This window comes from Bos grunniens, chromosome 11, assembly GCF_055505025.1.
Source record: "Bos grunniens cultivar Pamir isolate PY7600 chromosome 11, Bosgru_T2T1.0, whole genome shotgun sequence".
In the NCBI taxonomy this organism is placed as follows: Eukaryota; Metazoa; Chordata; class Mammalia; order Artiodactyla; family Bovidae; genus Bos; species Bos grunniens.
The window spans coordinates 94637940-94652248 of record NC_141175.1 but is presented as its reverse complement, the minus strand read 5'-3'; the positions used below and the strand labels follow the sequence as shown (position 1 = coordinate 94652248).

Genomic DNA, 14309 nt, shown 5'->3' with positions numbered 1-14309 from the left:
TGTAAATGAGCTACGCACCAATGTGCTAAGTACACATTGACTGGCTGTGAATTCAAAGGAGTTTCTCAGTGCCTGTGCCTCAATTTCACATCAATTTCACTGAACCATCTACAAGGCCGGGTTAGTATTCCAGTTATCTATTGCTGCATAACAGACCACCTCAATCCCAATGGCTTGAAACAGGGGTCGGCAAACCATGGCCCACTTCCTGTTTTTGCACAGTCTAAAGGCTGAGAACAGTTCCTTATATTTTTAAAGAGTTGAGAAAATATCAAAAGAAAAATAAAGTTTTATTGGAACACAGCCACACACATTCATTTATGTATTGCCTGTGGCTGCTTTTGCAGGACAACAGAGTAGAATTGTTGCAGCAGAGCCTTAATGGCCTACAGAGCCTAAAACATTTACTATCTTGTCCTTTACAGAATAAGTTTGCCAACTGCCTGGCCATTTCCTAGCTTTCCTATCCCCTTCCTTTCCTTGCTTCCCTTCTGGAATGGTCGGCTTCCAGGACAAAACACTGAAAGAGGCATAAACTCAGGGCAAAGAAACTGCTTGTTGCCCCTTTCCATGGGCATAGTAGCAGAATTAAGTGGGATCGCTGGTTATTTTTGCAGATGAAGAATGGGTCTGAATGGGATGAAGGTTGTCACTCAGACTTGCTGGAGGCCCCACGAAGCCCATGACCAGCTGTGACACATATGAAGAGCCCTTGCCATGGGCCACATTCCATGTCAAAGCCTGGCCTCCAGATGCCAAGCTCCACAGTCAGGGCCACCATCTGCATGGCCCCCATGAGACCTCCCAGACTGAGGCCATGAGCAGGAGTGCTGTCAGTGAGGGAGCGGGGGCCTTCTAGCTGCGGAGCACATGGATTGACAGGTATGCTGTTCCCACCCTAGGCCTCGCCACAGACTTGGGAACTCAGAGCTACCAACGTCGAGACAGTGTATGTCTCCACTGGAGGAGGGGCCAGGCAACCTTTCAACAGCTGGGGCTTTGGGAGGTCACAGGACTCCCTGCAAGTCTCATCCACATCAATTACATTGAAGATAAATTGCTTCCCAGTCACACTCAGCCCTAATTCTGGTCACATCAATGTAACCTCACACTGACCACAGACTGACCCTGACACTGACTCATACTGATTCCAGCCTTGGCCATGACCAACCTCGGACAATGGCCACCAAACTGACCCTGGCCTAAGACTAGCCTTGACCCCAGCTGCAAAACCAATGCTGACCCTGACCACTGACTGACCTTTGATCTATTAATAACATTAGTGGAATATACCAAACCATAGCACAGCCTCACAGGTGTAGCATCCGACTGTACTTGAGTGACAGGTCAGGAGGAGGAGGGTCTGTCCTATATAAACTCAGAGTCCTTGCAGCAAACAGGTCCTGAGTGACTGCTCCCAGGCAAGACAGCTCAGAAGCACTTTCTGGAATGCCTGATGGCCTTTGGACCTTATCCTGTAGTTCCCCACCAGACAGGCCTTCTTCTCCTTTCTGCTTACTCTAATCCTGCTATGTCCAGTCCACCTGCCCGAGTAGGCTAGTCTGACTGTTCACATAGATTTTCAAACAGCTTTGACACATATGATCCTCATGGGAAATGTCCTCTAAAAGGGTCCCTGGGGAGCTTCTTTTTCTAAGAGTAGACACAGGAGCTATGTTTTGCTTCCCCCAACAAATTCAGTGGAAACCAGTTTGGAATTCCACTGTCTTTGGGACTTCACTGGTGGTTCAGTGGTTAAGAATCCACACTTCCACTGCAGCTGGTCACAAGTTTGTTCCCTGGTCAGAAAACAAAGATCCCACATGCCACACAGTGAGGGGGGGGAAAAGATTACTTAAAACATACAGTGGACCAGTAGGCATATGAAAAGATGCTCAACATTGCTAATTATTAGAGAAGTGCACTCAAAACGAGGTACCGTCTCATACCAGTCAGAATGGCCATCCTTAAAAAGTCTACAAATAACAAATGCTGGAGAGGGTGTGGAGAAAAGGGAACCCTCCTACATTGTTGGTGGGAATGTAAGTTGATAACAGCCACTATGAAAAACAGAATGGAGTTTCCTCAGAAAACTAAAAATAGAATTACCATACAATCCAGCAAGCCCACTACTGGGAATCAGTTCAGATCAGTCAGTTGCTCAGTCGTGTCCGACTCTTTGTGACCCCATGAACCACAGCACACCAGTCCCCCCTGTCCATCACCAGCTCCCGGAGTTCACCCAAACCCATGTTCATCAAGTCAGTAATGCCATCCAACCATCTCATCCTCTGTCGTCCCCTTCTCCTCCTGCCCCCAATCTTTCCCAGCATCAGGGTCTTTTCCAATGAGTCAGCTCTTTACATCAAGTGGCCAAAGTAATGGAGTTTCAGCTTCAGAATCAGTCCTGCCAATGAACACCCAGGACTGATCTCCTTTAGGATGGACTGGTTGGACCTCCTTGCAGTCCAAGGGACTCTCAAGAGTCTTCTCCAACACTACAGTTCAAAAGCATCTATTCTTCTGCGCTCAGCTTTCTTTATAGTCAAACTCTCACATCCATACATGACCACTGGAAAAACCATAGCCTTAACTAGACAGACCTTTGTCGACAAAGTAATGTCTCTGCTTTTTAATATGCTGTCTAGGTTGGTCATAAATTTCCTTCCAAGGAGTAAGCATCTTTTAATTTCATGGCTGCAATCACCATCTGCAGTGATTTTGGAGCCCAGAAAAATAAAGTCAGCCACTGTTTCCACTGTTTCCCCATCTATTTGCCATGAAGTGATGGGACCAGATGCCATGATCTTCGTTTTCTGAATGTTGAGCTTTAAGCCAACTTTTTCACTCTCCTCTTTCACTCTCATCAAGAGGCTCTTTATTCTTCACTTTCTGCTATAAGGGTGGTGTCATCTGCATATCTGAGGTTATTGATATTTCTCCCAGCAATCTTGATTCCAGCTTGTGGTTCCTCCAGCCCACCATTTCTCATGATGTACTCTGCATATAAGGTAAATAAGCAGGGTGACAATACACAGCCTTGATGTACTCCTTTTCCTATTTGGAACCAGTCTGTTGTTCCACGTCCAGTTCTAACTGTTGCTTCCTGACCTGCGTACAGGTTTCTCAAGAGGCAGGTCAGGTGGTCTGGTATTCCCATCTCTTTCAGAATTTTCCACAGTTTACTAGGAATATGCCCAGATAAAACTATAATTCAAAATGATACATGTACCCCTATATTCACAGAAGCACTGTTCACAGTAGCCAAAACATGGAAACAAACTAAATGTTCATTAACAGATGAATGGATAAACAAGATGTGGTGTGTGTATGTATATATATATATATATATATATATACACACACACAATGGAATACTACTCAGCCATAAAAAAGAATAAAATAATGCCATTTGCAGCAACATGGATGCAATTAGACTTATCATTACTAAGTGAATTAAGTCAGAAAGAGAAAGACAAATACCGTATGATATCACATATATGGAATGTAAAATATGGCAAAAATGAACCTGTTTTATAAACCGAAACAGCCTCATAGGGAACAGACTTGTGATTACCAAGGGGGAGGGCTAAGAGAGAGGGGTAGACTGGGAGCTCGAGGTTAGTAGATGCAAAGTATTACATTTAGACATGGATAAACAACAAGGTCCTACTATATAGCACAGGAAACTGTACTCAGTATTCTATGATATGAATACATAGTATCTATGATTTGAGTTTATCCTATGATAAACCACAATAGAAAAGAATATTAAAGAGAATGTGTGTATGTATAACTGAGGCACTTTGCTGTACAGCACAGATTGACACAACATTGTAAATCAACATTACTTGAATAAAAGTATTTCACTGTCTCCTTGCATACATCATTGCTGGGGAGAAGTCTGATGTCAATTTGATCTGGGTTTCTATTTGTATGTAATCCAGTCATTCTCTTCCAGTGAGTCAGGATGGGATATGGGACAGAAGGGGCAAGGAGAAGTTCATCCCTTGGGACACTGTGTGGACAATGAGGTGGGAGCCTGGTTGAGGGCATTTTGGTTATGACATCTCCCCATTCCATCTGCTGCACCTATACTCCAAATCCCACTCGCTCATCCGTCCTCAGTGTTCCTGAGCCTCAAGTACCTAAGAACCATGATGTTCTCCATGCACACAGCTCCTATTCTGAGAGCTCTGAACCTTCCCTCTTTCGTGGCAGTGAACCGTTCCCCATGGCCAGGGGACAATGCACATGTGAGCACCCCCTATGCAGCTGTGTGCCTACCTGTATGTATGTATACATGTGGCTGTACATACACGTGTATATGAATGTGTGTTATCGTGCATGTTTGTACATGTGTACATATACATGAATATGAATGAGCACATGAGAGGTGTCTAGGAGTGAGTATGTGTGTTTGGTATGCATATGGGTGTGCATGGGTTAAGTGAGTATTGTGAATGTGTTACTTATGGGTTTTGTCTACATATGTGCTTTTGTATATGTGTATGTTTTTGAGAATATGTGGCTCTTCCACCCTCGACTAGCAATGTGCTCACCTGTTTCCTGCACAATCCTTGGACTAGATACGGCAGATCCCCAGCAAATCTCAAGGGTTTGCATTCAGTGGGACAAGATTTCAAGCCCTCTGAGTCTGTGGCCAGTAGCCTTGACACACCCAGGAACCTGTCAAAAGTTCAATTCCCATGGGTGGTTTGGAGGAACAAGGAAAACAGGAGCCTTTGGGTAGGCTTATGCCTCTAAGTTGTTCCCCCAACTAGTCCAAGCTCATGGGCTGTTACTGCCAGAACATATCACCCACAGCTAATGCTGTCCCTCTATCCCCAAACCCTGTTTCCAGACCCCAGGTCCCTCAGCATACAAAGCACTAGCCCCTGCCTCCTCCCCAGCCACTAACTCCCAGGTCCACCTGCCCGACTCCCCTCTCCACGCACACCCTTGCAGAGAACAGGAAGAGGGAACACTCTCAGAAAGTTCACCTTTCCACCTTCCACCTGAGCAAGCCTGAAGGGAAAAATCAAAAAGCAGCCTGAGGAAAGATCCTTCACCCCTGGGTAATACTTCAGCTTCCGTCTCAACTCCATCCATCCATGAAGAAGAATTTGAGGCTTCAGAAATTTCTCTCGGTTCTACTGCACCCTGCAGCTAGCTAAGATTGTTAGAGGGTGAATGAGGTCACTCTAACCAGCTCTCAAGGCCTGTAAGGAGTTTAGGATCCCAACACACAAGTTCACACACCAATCTACACTCTCCTTCCCATCAGGTGGAGTGAGAAGCAGGAAGTGAGGCATCCTAGGAAGAGCATGAGGCATCTGGGGAGGAGCATATAATTTGCATCAAGCCCCAGATGAACTGCTGATCATCTTTATGACCTTTGGTAAAGTTTTCTTTAGTTTTCCTACATAGACCAGAACAATTGACGAGATAATTTAAAATCCATATTGGAACACTCTTAATAGTCAAACAAGGGCCTATTAATATGCAAACCCCAATATTCCAGGCATATGGAGACATGGGATCACCCTATGTCGCCTATAAAAGTGATGATGGAGGTGGTGATGGTGAAGGACTTCCAAAGAGAAGATCTCTTGGTAGATTTTCAGACATTCCATTTTGGCCATGGGCCAGAATCTGAGGATGAAGGGAGGGAGAAAGGGCTCGTAGATAGTCCCTCTGACTCCCAACATCTCTGCTCCAGGGCCTCCTGCCCTCTCCCCGCCCTGCTCACCTTCGAATGCCTGACTCTCAGACTCTGCAGCAGCTCTGATACCTTTAGCAGTTGCCCAGGTTTATCTCCAGGGAAGTGCTAAGTTCAAAGATCAGATAAATTTTCTCGCAGACTTGGGGCTGGTGGCCGACTGCCAGAGGTGGGATTTTGACTCCTCAGCATGGGGTGAGGGGCCTTGGGAAGGAGAAATGTATCGTGTGGCAGGAGGAGACTCTCTGATGAGCGGGATTTGGCTTCGCCTTCCATCTCGGAACAGGAGAGGGAGAAGGAGGACAAGGCAAGGAGCTGGAAAAGGAAGGGGGAGAAGGAGCCAGGGGAAAATAAATCTGGGGAAGAACCTATTTTAAAAGTCACTCTTTTGGGTTCCAGCTCTCCCCCACCACACCCCAAAACCCAGGCACTGGGCCACAGGGTGTGGTGACAAGGTCTATGTGGTTGGTGGCAGGAAACCCTTAGGCAGCCAGTACAGCTGGAAAGGCCAGGTGGGGAGGGGTGGGTGGGGCCAGCAGAGGTCACCAGAGCCAGTCCCCTGTCTCACTACCTTGATTGCCTCTAGACCATTGTCTTCAAACTTTTTGATAGTGACACATATTTTATGTCACGACCCAAAGTTTACCCCCAAAAAATACTTGCTTAGGGTATCCTATATTTTCAATTCTACTCTTTTTTTTAATGGTGATTGCAAGTCATGGCAATATCTTCACAAACCACTATAGTCACCACCTGTGTTTCTGAAAAATCACTGTTCCAGACTGGTACTTTTGAAACCTTAATAAGCCTGCCTATAAATCACCTGGGAGCTTGCTAAATGCAGATTCTGGTTCAATAGGTCTGCAATGGGTCCTGAGATGCTACGTTTCTAACAAGCTCCCAACATGATGCCATGACAGTCCTCGGATCTGGGAGTAAAAGGCTCCAGACTACAACTTCCTGGACAGCACCCGTTTCAGCAAAAAGGCAAGGAGTTTGGTGCATGCAGAGTGAAAGGGGAAGAGGGTTATCCCACTGAGAGCTGTCCACCGCTCAGCCTCCAAACAAGGCTATAACAGAAATGTTGCAAAGGCCTGATGGCATATGATGGCAAAGAGCTGCCTTCCAGGGACCTAGTGTGATCTTGGAACCACGTGCAGATTCAGCTGCCAGTCTGAGCCTCCCAAAAAATGAAAGAAGGAAGAAATTTGTAGATTTGAGAGACCTCATGCAGCACTCTAACAGGTGAGCTCAGCAATATCACAAACTGGAATTACTCGCTGGAGATGCAAAATCACCAGGAAAGCTGTCTGGTTGTTGTTCTCTAGGTGAACAGTAAATAATGCTGAACTTCCTTCCCCTGCTGCTGCTGCTGCTGCTAAGTCGCTTCAGTCGTGTCCGACTCTGTGTGACCCCCATAGACGGCAGCCCACCAGGCTTCCCCGTCCCTGGGATTCTCCAGGCAAGAACACTGGAGTGGGTTGTCATTTCCTTCTCCAATGCATGAAAGTGAAGAGTGAAAGTGAAGTCGCTCAGTCGTGTCCGACTCTTAGTGACCCCATGGACTGTAGCCCACCAGGCTCCTCCATCCATGGGATTTTCCAGGCAAGAGTACTGGAGTGGGGTGCCATTGCCTTCTCCGACTTCCTTCCCCATGGGTACTCAAGTTAGAAAAACTATGCAACAATTGACTAGAACAGAGGATAGCAAATACAGCTCCTAAAAACCCTAGCTTGGCAAAATCAATCAAAAATGAGTTTTGAGGTCACATGTGTTGGGGAAACACAGTCTCATCTTGGAGAGTTCTGTTCACAGTGAAAGCCTGTGAGAAGACCTTCAGTCAAGAACCCTATTTAATTCATTTAAGTTCCCAAACTTACTCAACATTGAAACTTTTTCTTAACCGGTTGTTATGGACTGAATTATGTCACTACAAAACTTCTCTGTTGTAACTCGCCTAACCCCCAGTGTGACTGTATTTGGAGATAGGGCCTTTCAGTAGATCACTATGGCTAAATGAGGTCATAAGAACGGAGCTGTTATCCTGCAGGACTGATGTTCTTAAAAGAAGGGGAAGACACGCGCTCTGTCTTTCTCTCCAGCTGGCTGCACACAGGAAGGGCCACATGAGGACGGTGAGAAGGTGGCCGCCTGCAGGCCAGAAAGAAAGGTCGAATCAGAAGCCAATCCTAACAGCATCTTGGTCTTGGACTCCGCGCCTCCGGAACTTTGAGAAAATACATATTAGTTCTTTCAGCTGCCCAGTCTGTGGTACTCTGAGCAAACCAGTACATCCTCCTACAAGGCGGCATGGAACTCATCTTAGGAATGCAGGATGTGAGTTGTGTTCTTCATTCCCCTGATCTTCAAGGAGAATTATGAGTTTCATGTAGACAGGAAATGGACTATGATTCCCATTTTAAAGGTTAAGAAACTATAGTCCAAGAGCATGAAAGTGAGTAGCCCAAAGTCATACAGCTGGGCAGAACTGAGCACACGAAATTCAAACTCAGTTCTGACTGAGTGGGCAGACAAGACCCCATTTGAGGAGGCTGCCATCAATGTGCCTGGTTTGATTCCCCCCTCATGACGAATGGGTCTCTCCCTAAGCACAAGACTGCGTGTGTGCTCAGTCACCTCAGGCGTGTCCGACCCTGTGTGACCCCATGGAGTGTAGCCCAGCAGGCTCCTCTGCCCACGGAACTCGCCAGGCAGGAATGTTGTAGTAGGTTACCATGCCCTCCTCCAGGAGATCTTCCCAATCCAGGGATAGAACCCACGCCTCCTGCATTGAAGGAAAGTTCTTTACCCACTGAGCCACTTGGAAGCCTAAGACCAGGTAGTAAGAAAAGTAGTCCTTGATCAAAGAAAATTTCTCGGACAAGGTGGATTCTAGAAGGGGGCATGGAGTGGTCATGTTTGAAGTAACCAGCAACCAAATTGAAGAGAACTGTTGATGGCAGGAAATTAAGTACTAAGTTGAGGACCTACTATCGGACCAGCCGGGCAGTGAGGGCCACTGTAGACCTTGAGCAGCCGGGCCATGACAAGGTCTTTCTTGGTGCAGGTGTAGGAAGCCATCGCCTGGTCCAGGCCAGGGAGGAGCCTGGATCTGGGAGGCCCAGGATCCCAGCCAGTAGCACAATAATTCTGTAGAGGTGGTACGTGCAGTAGGGTAGGGGCTGCTAGCTTCATCATTCTCTCCCCATGCCAGTCCCCATGACCTTGCCACCTGGGGTGGGGATGCTGGGCCCAGGGGCTGGTTGGATTTTCCAGGCCTTGACATTTAGAACTGGTCCTGGCAACCAGCGCCTTCCAGACTGCTGCTGGGGAAACTGACGATGAGGAGTGAAGGGTGGATGGAAAAACTAGTTAAGGCACTAAAGACACACACACACACACACACACACACATGGCTAGGATGGCTGCTGGGCAGGCAGGCTTTCTCCCGATCTGCGTAAGTGAGCCCTGGCTCAGCATGCTCATTTCCATGCATCCTCCCAGACCAGCTCATTCAGCCCAGAATCGTCATCACGTGAGGGGAGGGAGAAAGCCTCAAGGCAAACTCCAGAGGGACGGGCTAGGCCTCCAAACAGGGCACCAGCTGGCCCTCCAAAAGGTAGTCAGTTGGCCCCTTTAGGGCAATGATTCTGAGGTCTGGGGAGTCCTAAGGCTCTTCAAAGTGTCTTAGGGGAACAGAAGAGTGCTGAGGGCCACCCTCTCACCATCACTCCCATCCAAACCCAGCTTGGGAGCAGAGGTGCTGAGCAACAACTTATACTTTCATTCCCCGCCACTCCAGGCAGGATCCAAATGATCACAGAGCAGACAGGGCAGGGCGGGAGTGCCTCTGCCACTCTGTTGAATGCTCAAGGCAATGCTACAAGCTAAGGATGGCTTTCCCATCTCACAGGACACAAAACAAGTCAGGAGGCCAGGAACTAACTTGTCTGCCCCTGGCCACACAATCAAAATCTTCCATCTCTCCTGGGGTAGCAGCAGTTCCAGAACCTACTGGTTACTGGAGGGAAGATTTAAGTAGGGCCACCACTGTCCCTCACCAGGCAACACCACACATGTTCTGTTCTAGAGAGGCTGCAGAGCCCAGGGGCTGAGAACAAAGGCTTCAGGGACTAGAGTCTCGTCGCCATAGGCCTCTTACAACCTGCATGAATTTGAACAAGCCGTTCAACTGCTCTGTTACTCCTGCTGCTGCTGCTAAGTTGCTTCAGTCGTGTCAGACCCTGTGCAACCCTATAGACGGCAGCCCACCAGGCTCCCCCGTCCCTGGGATTCTCCAGGCAAGAACACTGGAGTGGGTTGCCATTTCCTTCTCCAGTGCATGAAAGTGAAAAGTGAAAGGGAAGTCGCTCAGTTGTGTCCAACTCTTCGGGACCCCATGGACTGCAGCCTACCAGGCTCCTCCGTCCATGGGATTTTCCAGGCAAGAGTACTGGAATGGGATGCCATCGCCTTCTCCACAACTGCTCTGTTAAATGGGGATAAAAAATAATTTCTATCTCATAGCGTTATTGCAAGATTAAGTGAGTTAGAATTTAGAGTTCTTACAGCAGTGTCTGTCTCCTCGTGAGTGTATATGAACAAATGTTTAATGAATTCATTTGTGTCTATGTGGCTTGAGTCCCTGGAGCTGGTAGAAATCAATAGACCAGAAAGGAGAATCACTGCAAGGGGTGAATCCGAGTTCAAGCCTGGGCCACTTACCACGATCTGGGATATGACCCTTTCTGCCACTCATTGAGCGATGATTTGGACTGGCAAATCCTACAAGGAAGTCTGCTGAGATCAAAGTCCAGCTCCCCGAAGCCCCCTTTCTGGGCTAGCTTTCTCCCTCACACACCCTTCTTGGCCACTACACTTGTACAGAAGGCTAACACCTGGGTGCTGATCAGTCCTCTCGAGGGGGCCCAGGAGGGAAGGACCTAGGCTCAGTGAGGTGGCAGAGGACCAGAGCCCAGGCTCTCTGGTATTGGTAGATGGGGCATCCAATGTCCTATCTCCTGGGCTGTGCCACAACTCACCTCCCAGGCGTCCCTGCAGAGCAAGGCCCCTCCTGTGGCCTCCCACCCTCCCTCAGCTGAAGAGCCTGCTTCTCCTTTCCTGGTCCTGGCTGTTGGAGGCCCCAGGGAGGGGCTGGAGTTCTAAGCCCCGATGTCTTTCAGGTGTGGGGGAGGCCCAGCTGGATGGGCAGGTGTGGGGAGGGCCAGAGCAGCTGCAGGGTGTCTGGAAGGCATTTGGGCAGCTAATGAGCATGGGATCTAATTAAAATATCGGAGGAGGAATCTGGGCCCAAGCCATGCGAGGCAGGAAGTGCAGGCCTGGGGGCCTGCCTGGCCTGGCTGAGGAGGAGGAGTGCCTAAGGACAGGGGCCAAGGGCGTCCACAACTGCAGTCCTGACTCACCCTCCCTGGCCCCACCTCTTCCTCCAGACCCTAAACCGCTTGGATTCTTAAGTGGTTGGGACTCAGCACCTTCCACTCTTCTCTGCAGACTCAGCTCTGGGCCGAGGGCTGGGGGCTGCAGAGGCGGTTAGGGATGAAGACCAGGACTCAGCTCAGCTAAGACCAAGGTGTTTCCAAGGACTGGAGATGAGAGGGCGGGGTCTTACCAAACAGAAAGGGACGTTTCACCAAGTGGCTCCCATAAAAGCAGGCGGGCAACTGAGTGGAGTCACTGGGCACAGAGGACATCAGGCTCCACATTCACGGCCCCATCGCCACCACCACACCGCCTCTGTCAGCACTGCAACCAGCACCACACCAGCATCCCTGTCTGCATCACAGTCAACCTTTGGAACGTGGCTCATTGGCCCTCAATGCTCTTGAGAACTTCCCCTCGACTGACTCCACCTCATTCCTGTCAGCTGCCGCTGGGCCCAGCCTCCTGCTCCCAGTCCAGCAGCCCCCGGCTTCCTCAAGCACAGTCTACATGTAACACATGCTCCCACCTCTCACCCCACCCCTGTCAGGGCCCCTGGACACAGATCCTCAGACCCCAGAGGGACTCAGGAGAGGGTCAGGTGATGTGGGTCCCCAGGGTCCATACCAAACAGACATGGCCTTAGCATTGACCTTTCTGAAGCCTCTCCATCCCTCAAATCTGGATATACCTGTCACCTGGACCAAGGAATATCCCGTGGAGAACGTCCAGATAACTGGCTCAGGACCCCAGTGGTCTGGGTAAGGGTCTTTTCGGTTTCCTCCCACCCCTATGTTGCCCCTCCCTCCCCCACGGCCCTGCCCCTCCACCATCCCTTCCCATCTGCTCCCAATAACTCTGGCTACCACCTCCCAGCATGCTTTTCACCTCCCGGCCCGCGGGAGGCGGAGGAGACACGACACCCCAGTCCTGGTCCCTGAGTCAGGGTGTTAACGAGGAACAGGCTTTCACCCCAGCTGTGGACCGGGCCCTGGGATGGGAGTTTCCTCCCTCCTGCCTTGTCCTTTATTCTTCAAATGGCCCAATTTCCCCCACAGCTGCTGGGGGTTGAGGGGAGAGAGGCTGGTGGAGAAAGTGAAGGCTTCTTTCTGGGATGGAGGTGACAGGGAGGGGAGGGAGAAGGGGGAGAGCCTGGCGAAGAGAGGGGATGCTTCCTCGGGAGGCACGAGGGGCAGCAAAGGAGGTGGCTGAGCGGCCGTGGTCCAAAGGTGAGAGGCCAGGTCAAACAGAGGAAAGAGTCACAGTCCTGATGGGGGCAGACCTAGGGGAAATTGGGGCAGTGAGTCCCTTGCATCCCAAGACGTCCCAGCCCTCGGTCTCAGCTCCCGCCTCACCCCATCCTCCACCTGCCACAAGCCCTGGGCCAGGAGTCTCTCCCCCAAAGCACCCAAGGGAACTCTACCTCTGGGAGGACCCACCGCACCAGGGCACCGAAGCCACCCTGCAGGGCACAGGGATGTTTGCCCACCCAGAGCCCTGCGTCTGCCTCCCCGAGGGCAGATCAGTCTCTTTTTTCTGCCCTCCTCGCACAAGTTCTTGTGCCCAGCATGCACTCAGTAAATCCTCATTGACTGAGTGAGTGAGTGAATGACAGGACAGTGCTCATGCAGCCGGCAGCCTGGGAGACAGCGAGGAGCCCCGTGCTCTGCTCTCCCCTGCTGGGCTGCGCAGACTTAGGCAACTTCCTTGCCATCTCTGGCCTCCGGAGGGGTTGGACTGGAGGAGCTAGGAGTGGGGGTGCTGTCTCCCCTACATGATAGGATCTGAAGTGCTGGGGCTGAAAGGTGCCCAGGAACTGCTTTACTCAGCTGTTGGGGCGCTTCTGGGAGGGGGTTGAGCTGACTCTGCAGGTGGCAGCCTAGGTGGTAGGGAGGGGACAGGGCAGAGCTACTTCTGTAGGAGTAGCTACAGGGAGGAGGCTACTGCTGGATCCATCCAGCTTCATGTGTGGGCTGAGGCAGAGTCCACACATGTCCACAGCTTCATATGCAGGCTGACCTTGACCCCCAGGAAGGAGAAACTCCCCAAGTGCTGGCTCATTGGTACAGGATGTATCGGTGCCTGGGGCCATCCAGTTCTTGGTGTCTGACTGCATTACCTCCTGCTGTCTGACCTAATTCAAAGGATCAGAGAAGAACAGAGAGTATAGGAAGGCTGCTCTTCCTGCTGCTCTTCTCTGTTTCCCCCGATCCAAGAAACCGTGTGTTTAGGGACATATATCCCACCACTCAGCCACTGTGGGCACGTAAAAACTCATGGCACACACTGTCTGTGAGATAATAGAAAATATACACTGGTTTCTGCCCCCAGTTCCTGGCCTAGAGCTCCTGAAACCCTTGTAAATTCTTAAATGATTAGAGCACTAGCTGCATCTTTTGTTCTAATGAGGAAACTCTGAGTGAGCTCCTGAATGCCTTCTGGATGGGGCTGATCACCGGAAAGACCAAACCGTGATCAGAAGCTTGGAATTTTCAGCCCCATCTCTCATCTTCCACAAAGAGAAAAGGGGCTGGCGACGGAGTTAACAAGTGAGCATGCCTACACAGGGAAGCCTCCATACAGCCCCACAGTATAGGGCTTGGAGGGCTCCCAAGTTCGCAAGCAAAACTACATACAGAAAGGATGTCACCCCTCAACTGCATGAGGACCTACTCCTATACCCTCCCAGACCTCACTCTAAGTATCTCTTCTTCCAACTATTCATCTGTATCCTTTATAATGTCCTTTAAGAAACTGGTCAATATAAGAAAATATTTCCCTGAGTTCTGTGAGCTACCCTAGCAAATTAACCTCCAACCTGAGGAGGGGTATCATGGGAATCTCCAATTTGTAGCCAAGGTGAACAGAAGTTGTGGGTAACCTGGAGACCTACTACTTATAATTGGCATCTAAAGTGGGGTGGGAATAGTCTTGTGGGACTGAGTCCTTAATCTGTGGAATGTGACACTGTCTCCAGGGAGATGCGCTGTGATATGTGATGTGTTCAGTCGCTCAGGCATGTCCGACTGTTTTCAACCCCATGGACTGTAGCCTGCTAGGCTCCTCTGTCCATGGGATTCTCGAGGCAAGAATACTGGAGTAGGTGGTCAGGCCCTCCTCCAGGGGATCTTCCTGATCCAGGGATCAG

At 49.9% G+C, this 14309-nt stretch overlaps 1 long non-coding RNA gene across 4 annotated transcripts in view; it reads right to left on the bottom strand.

Moving 5' to 3' along the window:
* Positions 1 to 13851, bottom strand: part of LOC147363573 (uncharacterized) — a 61826-nt gene extending 47975 nt beyond the window's left edge. For 2 of the 4 annotated variants that reach the window (XR_015135966.1, XR_015135967.1), the window contains exons 1-2: positions 13181 to 13851; positions 10448 to 12443 (exon numbers count right to left, since the gene is read on the bottom strand). This is a non-coding gene — a long non-coding RNA (uncharacterized LOC147363573). Of the gene's footprint in view, positions 1 to 6346; positions 7874 to 10447; positions 12444 to 13180 lie in introns of those variants that run through there. The other 2 variants (XR_015135969.1, XR_015135968.1) reach the window with 2 other exon arrangements.
* Positions 13852 to 14309: the final 458 nt, after the last annotated feature.